Below are 8935 nucleotides of genomic sequence, written 5' to 3' on the forward strand. Positions count from 1 at the left end.
GAGAAGGGTGTTGTTTCCCTAATTTCTTTCTCAGCCTGTTTATTCTTTGTGTAGAGAAAGGCCATTGATTTGTTTGAGTTAATTTTATATCCAGCTACCTCACCGCCTTAGAGTGTTTCTTAAGGGCACAAAGGAAGAAGAAAAGGAAAAGGATCTTACTGTGTAACCTAGGCGGACCTGTAACATGCACGCTCACTCTTTCCAAATCAGTTGACTAGATTCTAGGATTGTTAGAGAGTACCACCACACATTGGTTAGTCAGTAGAGACATTGAATGGATCCTATTAATTTCTCTTTCTCCTCAACAATGGACATGCGATTGTAAATATTGACTGTTACGTTTTGCTGTGGTAAATGTTTGCATATTCCCAGGTTGTAATCTCACAAAATCATATTTCTGTCACAATTCCCTTCCCTATTCTCATTAAACAACAAATAACAAAAAGAACTCTTGAGCATTCTCCAGATTAGTTAGCAAAGAGCATTGACCTAAATACAAGTTCCACTTGTGATGCTTAATCAAAAGGGTAGTGTTTTTCCCCCAATTTCTCCTGACTTGACACAAAAACCAGAACAAAGTATTTTCAAATAGATTCATCCATGTGACTGCTGGTTCAGAAAGGGTGACTGCTTTGGGATGATTGATACAGAGAACCAGGAAGTGGAGCTATGCCAAATTAAAAGTTACTCTGCTTCTTGAGATCTATGGTTTCAAACAGAAAAGATGCATATTTGTGTGTTTAATCTTGTTTTCTCAGTAAAATTCATTAGAAAGGCTTCCTGGAAATCCAGTAATTCTTAAAAACTTAACTTGCTGAGTTTAATGACTTAAACTGTTTTATAAGGATCAGAGAGACTTTAGCTTTGCAATGAACACTAATCCCTTGGGAAAATGCGCACTGACTTGTAGCGAAACTTGATGGACACATGCCATGTTGAGATCCTTAGGAACTAATGCAGACTCTGAGTTCTGAATCCAGGAGGCCTCACATCATACAGAATTGCCGTAGAAGCAGAAGTCAGAATTTGCTCATTACCTCACCCCTCCTCTGACCATTACAAGGTTTGTCTCTTTGTTGCAAGCCTTGATTTTCTACAATCATAAAATTCACATTATAACATCTTTTCCTTCACATAAGCTTCCAATGGATGGATCTGGAGGATATCATCCTGAGTGAGGTACCCCAATCACAAAAGAATACACATAATATGCACTCACTGATAAGTGGATATTAGCCCAGAAACTTAGAATACCCAAGATACAATTTTCAAAACACATGAAATTCAAGAAGAAGGAAGACCAAAGTGTGAATACTTTGTTCCTTCTTAGAACTGGGAACAAAATACCCATGGAGGGAGTTACAGAGACAAAGTTCAGAGCTGAGATGGAAGGTAGAACCATCCAGAGACTGCCCCATCCGGGGATCCATCCCATAAACAACCACCAAACCCAGATAGTATTGCATATGCCAAGAAGATTTTGTTGACAGGACCCTGATATAGCTATCTCTTGTGAGTCTATGCCAGTGCCTGGAAAATACAGAAGTGGATGCTCACAGTCATCTATTGGATGGAACACAGGGCCACCAAGGAAGGAGCTAGAGAAAGTTCCCAAGGAGCTGAAGGGTTCTGCAACCCTATAAGAGGAACAACTATATGAACTAGCCAGTATCCCCAGAGCTCATGTCTCTAGCTTCATATGTAGCAGAGAATGGTCTAGTCAACCATCAATGGGAGAAGAGGCCCTTGGTCTTGTGAAGATTATATGCCCCATACAGGGGAATACCAGGGCCAGCAAGTGGGAGTGGGTGGGTTGGAGAGCAGGGAGAGGGAAGGGTATAGGGGACTCTTGGAGAGGAAACTAGGAAAGAGGAGGGGATAACATTTGAAATGTAAATGAAGAAAATATCTAATAAAAAATTAACATTAAAAAAAAAGAAAAAAACTTCATGAACAAACAGGAAATGGTTTTCAACACTACCACAAGGGAAAGATAGATTTTACTAATGAAATTTTAAGTCAATACTGGCCCAATCATTCATGCTGTACAAAGGATTCACTGACATTTAAATAAAGCCCAGTTTTTGCTTTCACAATCTTATAAGTAATTACTAAGAACAAAAATTAAATGACCCAATTTATCCATGTTGACTGTGACTATTTAAAATGCTTAATATTGGTAACAATTTTCATTTAATCAAAGTAAAATCATTACTGTTCTAAAATGCCTGAGCTCTATGCCAAGGAAAACATGGGTAAACCTCAAGTCATTCTCTCACTGAGAACCCAGTGCAAAGATAATCCATATTAATTGTGTTTATGACACTCCTTTTTCTGTCATGGGTTAATTCCATTCCTTGGCTAGATGTCATGACCTTGCATTTCTTTCTTCCTTCCTTTCTCTCTCTCTCTTTCTTTCTTTCTCTCTTACTTTCCTGGGACACAGAGGAAGACTAAGTCATATTTAGTCATCCTAAATTGTGTATTTCATAAACTAACATTAAGAAATTAAGGTTAAGAAATATATTTTCAACTCTTGTAGTAACATGGCCATGGTGTGAATCATTAGCCATGAAAAACCTTATTTTTTCCAGTAGAATCCCTTGATGAGAAAAAGCTTCCTTGGTTCCTTAGCATTTTTACGTGAGCCACTAGGGACTTTCATGCTCCAAGGAAAGAAAATATGTAAAATGGAAAAGTGTTGAAATTTAAATAAATTCAATTCTTCAAATAGATTTGACAATGAGGACAAAGACCTTGAGATAAATGTTGTGCTGTTGAGAGTGGATATGTAGCTGCTTGGTGGAGTCATGCTTTGCTGTGAGTTATACTCCATCAAGAGAGTTATTAACAATTGCAGTGTTTAATTCAGCTTTTAAAAGACTCATTAGGCCACTCATCAATGACTGACAAATTTATCCTTACTACTTATGAATCCTTGTTTATATTTCATAATGCTATTCTTGCTTCTCTAACACGGTAACATTTTGATAGGAATTATAGTTAAAAGTAATTTCGGAAATGAATACAATGAACCTGTTATGATTTGGATAAGTATCTCTAAAGGTTCATTGTTGTTCAAGGCTTAGTCCCCATGTTGTGACTGTTTAAAATTCCTGGAACCTGTTAGATAGAGGTGGGCTGTAGAGATCCTTTGGAAGGTCTTGAGGGCATTGGAGACATGCCCTTAAGTGGGGAAAATCGGGACCCTGGTACTTGCACTCTCTCTTCTTTCATCCTGGTTCATGGTACTAAGGAATTATTATAGATCAAGCTCCCCACTGTTGCCACTAGTATCACTGTCAGATACAGAAACATGGCTAGGGACTAGAGCCTCTAAAACTAAGACAAAATAGATTATTTGCCTTTATAATTAAATTAACTCAGGTTACAGAAAGCTAATTAACCCAGGACATATGCACTAATGGACCAGATAAAGATAACAATTGAAAATTAGAAATAAAAGAAGAAAAGGGAAAATAAACACAAACACAGGAAGGGGGTAGGGAGAGAAAAGGAAAGGCAGAGGGAGGAGAGGGAGAGGGAGGAGAGGGAGAGGGAAGAGAAGAGGAAGAGGGAGAGGGAGAATACAGTAAAAAAAGGATGACAGAGTTTAGAAAAACTAAATTTGAGACCTATGATTCTTTCAGACTTAAAAAGACCATGTTCAGTTAGAATAATTGGGGTGGATGAAAATTCAAAAGAAATGAATTTCTACTGACATTTTTTATGTGAAAGTATTCAACATTATTTATTCCTCTTTTTTTACTTTTTATTAGATATTTTCTTAATTTACATTTCAAGTGCTATCCCCAATGGCCCCTATACCCTCCCCCCCACCCTGCTCCCCAACCCACCCACTCCTGCTTCCTGGCCCTGTACTGGGGCACATGATCTTCACAAGACCAAGGGCCTTTCCTCCCATTCTCTGTCTCTGTCTCCCTGTCTCTGTCTCTGTCTCTACCTCTGTCTCTCTCTGTGTATGTGTGTGTGTGTGTGTGTGTGTATCTGTGTACAAGCGTGGGCATGTGGGCGGGCGCTATGGTATGTGTGGATCTCCAAGGACAACTAACAGGATTGGGTCTCACCTTCCTCCACTCAGGTCCAGGAGACGATGTTTGGGTTGTCAGAATTTGTAGCATGTGTCTTTATCTTATTGCTGGCCCAATTACTTTTTCTAAATCTAGATTTACAAAATAGCATGTATAGCAGTATGTGTCTGTAGTTCCAGCACTGGGGAGGCTGACAGAGAAGGAGTGCCCTGAATTAGAGGCCAACCTTATCTACACAACAGTACCAGGCCACCCAGAATATATAGCAAGACATGTCTCCAAAAATCATACAATAACTTCATGAAAAAGAAAAGAAAATCAGCAGCCATAGTACTTTCAGAACAAAAGACAATTGGAGGGTAATAGAACATAGAAGAGTTAGGGTAAACCCAAGTTTTCAGCTACTTTTGGAAAGTCATTAGTCTGCGGCCCAAATATCTGAAATGAATTTCACCTCCAACTTCATTTAGTAAAAATCAAAGGGTAAATTTGATCAGTTTTGAAATGGCTATGAAACTATTCTATGCATTCTTCCATTTGCTTCAATTTTAACTCTCAGGTCACTATCAGAATGCAAATATTTTATTATTTGTACAACATCTTGTTTATTACATTGAAGAAATTTAAACTTCACTTTATAGTCGCATATATTCATGTAGATATGCTTTACATTTGCACAGTCTGTTTCGTAGTTCAGGAAACCATCATTAGGTATTTCCCTTCCCTTGTCATGCAGAGCTCTTCCTGATAACTAGGCCATAAAAGACCTTTCCTTTCAGAGTATATTCATCTCCTATGTCTCACTCTCCTTTTCTGCATTCTTAGTTGTCCACTGGGGTACTTCAGTTGGGAGGGTGTAGGCTATTATTTTTCAAAACCTTCTTTAATTAGGGTTCTTAAACACTTCAACATCCCTATAACCCACCTACTAGAGGTAGAGTGAAAGAAAAGTTAATAGGAAACAGGAATTATGGACCTGTTTACAAATAGTTCTTTGAGATGATTCCAATCTTAGTAGTCAGATCAGCAGTCCAGTTCAGTAGCATCAGGATATCAGCTGTCTAATTCAACAGTGTCACCCAGTGTGAATCAATAGTGGCTGCATGATCCAGTAGAAACAGCCAGGCCCTGCAGAATAAGCACAAGTCTGTGGTAGCAGCATAAAGCAGCCAGAATACCATGAGGTGTATTTTTCTCTACATAGTCATGGCATGTGAAGATCAGCAAAACCAGCAATGCATTACAAGGCAAACCAATGCAAGAGCATCCTCTCACAGTCTGTGATGTTTATATTCTTTCTAAATACCACACATCCTCTCAAGCATCTGCTTTCAAAGCATGGACTCTCACAAGACAGATTCCAGAAAAACACCATGTGTCTGTTCCTGCAAAACCTCCTCTCACATGTCTGCTTCAGCAAAACATCTGCTCATAAGATAGCTTCAGATGACACAACTGGGTCTCCACAAACCCCAGAAATCTCTACTTTGGGAAGAGATTGTTATTTATGTCTAATAAACATTGATGGGGTTGGATATAGCTTTTGACGTGACTCAACAACAATTGCTGGTGTCATACCCTAGGACCCTTAGATAGCAAATCAGATATTCTCAGAGCATTTCTGTCAGGGATCTGCTGGTGCAAGCAACTAGCAGGGCTCTGCTTTTCTCAGTGCCCCTCTCTAAAGGAATGCTACAAGAATGAACCCAGGTTGACACATTGTCACTGTCAATATCCACGATGGGAAGGGTGCTGGGTACACTTGCTGTTTCAGGTGAGATTGCCAAGAATTTTATGGGTTTTCTTTTTATCATATTACATATATGAAACTTAAATTCACCACATTTTAAAATGGTGTTTAATAGCGTGGTCAAAGGCGTCTTTAAAGGGATGGATTTCTGGCTAGAGTGTCTGTTTTTTTAAGGAAATATACTAAGAGCAGGAAGAAGTTAGAAGTTCAACATGCTTGACTTGGTATTTTTTCCAGAATCCCTCGAGTGATCTCTTTCACTTAGACTAGACATTAAACCTCAAACATTCAATAACTAGCATACGTTTCAAACCTATTTTATTTAGAACATGTTCTAGTAACAATGGAAGTTCACCCTATCCATTAGCTGCCGATCTCTGCCTACTTAGGCCTCATGATGTGAGAATTGCATTGGAAAGAAATGGCTATTTCCTTTTCAATAGAGTTTCCCTCAATGCCTTTCCCACCACAGTATGAATGAGATTGAGAACTGTGATCTCCTTGGAAGAAAGGCAGCCTAGTAAGATAGATAAATTCTGTAGTCTTTCAACTAAACTGCAAAATTAATTTTTTGTTTTGTTTTTTAATTCTTCAGCTTCTCCATTTCTGATTTGTACTCCATCTCTGCAGTTATGACTCCATCCTGAATAGAAATGTAAAATAATTTCTTTGGAGTTATAACATCAATATCTTGTATTCTGAATACGGAGCAGAAACCAATGGCATTTGCTAATTTCAAACACAGCTGCCCAATGTGATAAGAACACTTGTTTTTTCCCTGGCAATGCAAAAACTGACCACTACTTACTCAGGCATTTTATCCAAACATGAAGTCCATTATCTGTTGATGGTTGGAAGTGAATGGGTAAATGTTCTGGGTCAAAACCACATTTCCATTTGTATGAGTTAGAAAAAAGTTTCAGGTGGTGTAACCCCCCCCCCCTCAAAAAAATCTTAGGACGCAGGAAAAAGACAAAGAGCAAGAAAGGTAAAGTTAGATCAGTAAAGTTGAAGAAGGACCTACTTCCCCCATACGATAGAAAACTGGAAAGTAGGTGACACAAAATAAGCATCATACTGACAGGAACTGGAACTCTTGCAGCTCTAAAGGCAGATTTCAACAGTTTCCAGATCTTTCCAAATCCACATCCTGGAGAAGAGCAAGCTGAAGGTAACATTAGTTGTATTCACCTTGGCTGTCCTGAGACCTAAACTGAATATGATCCAGGAAATGATGATCCACCATTTATAACACAGCTGTGCATGAAGTAAGGCCAAAGCCTCATACATCCCAGCTCTGGCCAGCATCCTTGGAAGTTTCTTCTCACGTTCTCACATCCTCAGCTCCCATATTCTCCAGTTCCCCCGAGCCGTCTCTACAACAACAAGACCACATCCTCCCAAATGGAAAGTTCTAGCAATTTTTGTCCTATGAAAGTGAACTGCATATAAGGCTTTGCTGTTTTGTTAGCTGAGGGTATATACAATGACAGAGATTTTTTGGACCATGTTATGAATATGGGTGTGTGTGGGAGGTTATTTCACACACATTCCTAAAGACAAGCTCTGGTTTTTGTAGGAAAGAGAGCAGAACATTTCAACTATACTTTAATGTACACAGCAAACTCTGGCTTCTGGTCAAGGACACTGGGGTAGATGGGGTGGGAGGAGAGAGGAGATGAAGGCTCTCACAGTCTTTGTAATAAAAACCAAACTCAATCCATATGGTGTTAGGGCAGGATGAAACACTGTGGTTTCCTACTGTAGCCATTTCAGATTTTAATTGGAAAGCATGTTTGTTTGTGAATGAAGAAAAATGAGAACATGACAGTCCTAGGTATGGTTGAGCAGGTTTAGTGAAAAAGAAAACAGTCAGAGAAGCCAGCAAGTGTATAGAATGAACCAGATCAACTGACCAAGGGGGTCGGGGGGAGAAAAGAGAAGGAGCAAGAGAGGAGTCAAGAGCTAAGAGACCAAGAACACCAAGAGAACCAAAAGGGCATGTAGTCGAAATGGTTGAGTTATATAGGGAAAGGAGACTTAGGTTAAAAAAAAAATGAAGCTCAGGCAGATTGAGGGTAGTGGACAGGGTATGCTAGCCTGGATATCTCTGTAACATAATAGATCTCAGTGAGTAAGGACTGAGGAGACTGGCAGCAAGAGTCCTCTGTGATGTGTTATGTAAGGCATCTTAATCATTTGGCCTGGTTTCTTTGATACTTAACATTTTGTTTGTTTTGTTTGTGTCCTTTTCTTTCTCTTCCTCTCCCCTGTCTTCCACCCCCCTCTCTTTCACACACACATAGATAGATAGATAGATAGATAGATAGATAGATAGATAGATAGATATAAATAGAGATACAGAGAATTCATTAAATCAGTTATGTTAAAATAGTAACAGTTGTTTTACACCTGAAAGCTCAGAAGTCAGTCCATCATTGAGGCTGGATGGCTCTGCATTTGGCTGCTTCATATTGGAGAGGCTGACAACCTAGTAGTTGCTCAATTCCCAAGGCTGTGTAACAAGACCCCATACATTACCATGATGGATACATTAGAGGCACCATTGTGACCTTAGAAACCAACATGCAGACCTCAACACCTGCCAAGATAGGATGAAGATTCATTCAAAGTTCCAGGAAAATCTGTTAAAGTAGTTTTGCTTTTTGGCTACTGTAATTCTGCTTCTTGCTTATAGAAGTGCGGCAATCAGAATCTAGTTTGTGCATAAAAAAGAAAGACCTATGTGATTTGTGCAAATTCTCTGTGAAGCTACTTGTTAGCAATAAAGTTTCTTTTATTCTTTAATATTGTCCATGTGGTGGTCTTTCGTGGACTTACCTCACATTTTTTGGGCCCCAGCAAGTTCTTCAAAGACTAAGATACCAGGATACTGGGGATCTTGAATCCATGCTTGTAAAAGAACATAGAAAAAGGGAATTTCCTAGGGTATGGACATCTTGAAATATTCTAATTCCCCTCCTGTCCTACCACCCCAGAGGTTCCTGATGCTTCCATCCTAAAACAGGAAACTAAAAATGTCACCAGAATCTGTCACCTTTGGAGGTGACTTTTTATAACACCTTATGAAGAAGACACTTAAGACTGGACACAGCCATAAATCTGGTGTCAG

Source organism: Mus caroli, chromosome 8, assembly GCF_900094665.2.
Source record: "Mus caroli chromosome 8, CAROLI_EIJ_v1.1, whole genome shotgun sequence".
Classification (NCBI taxonomy): domain Eukaryota; kingdom Metazoa; phylum Chordata; class Mammalia; order Rodentia; family Muridae; genus Mus; species Mus caroli.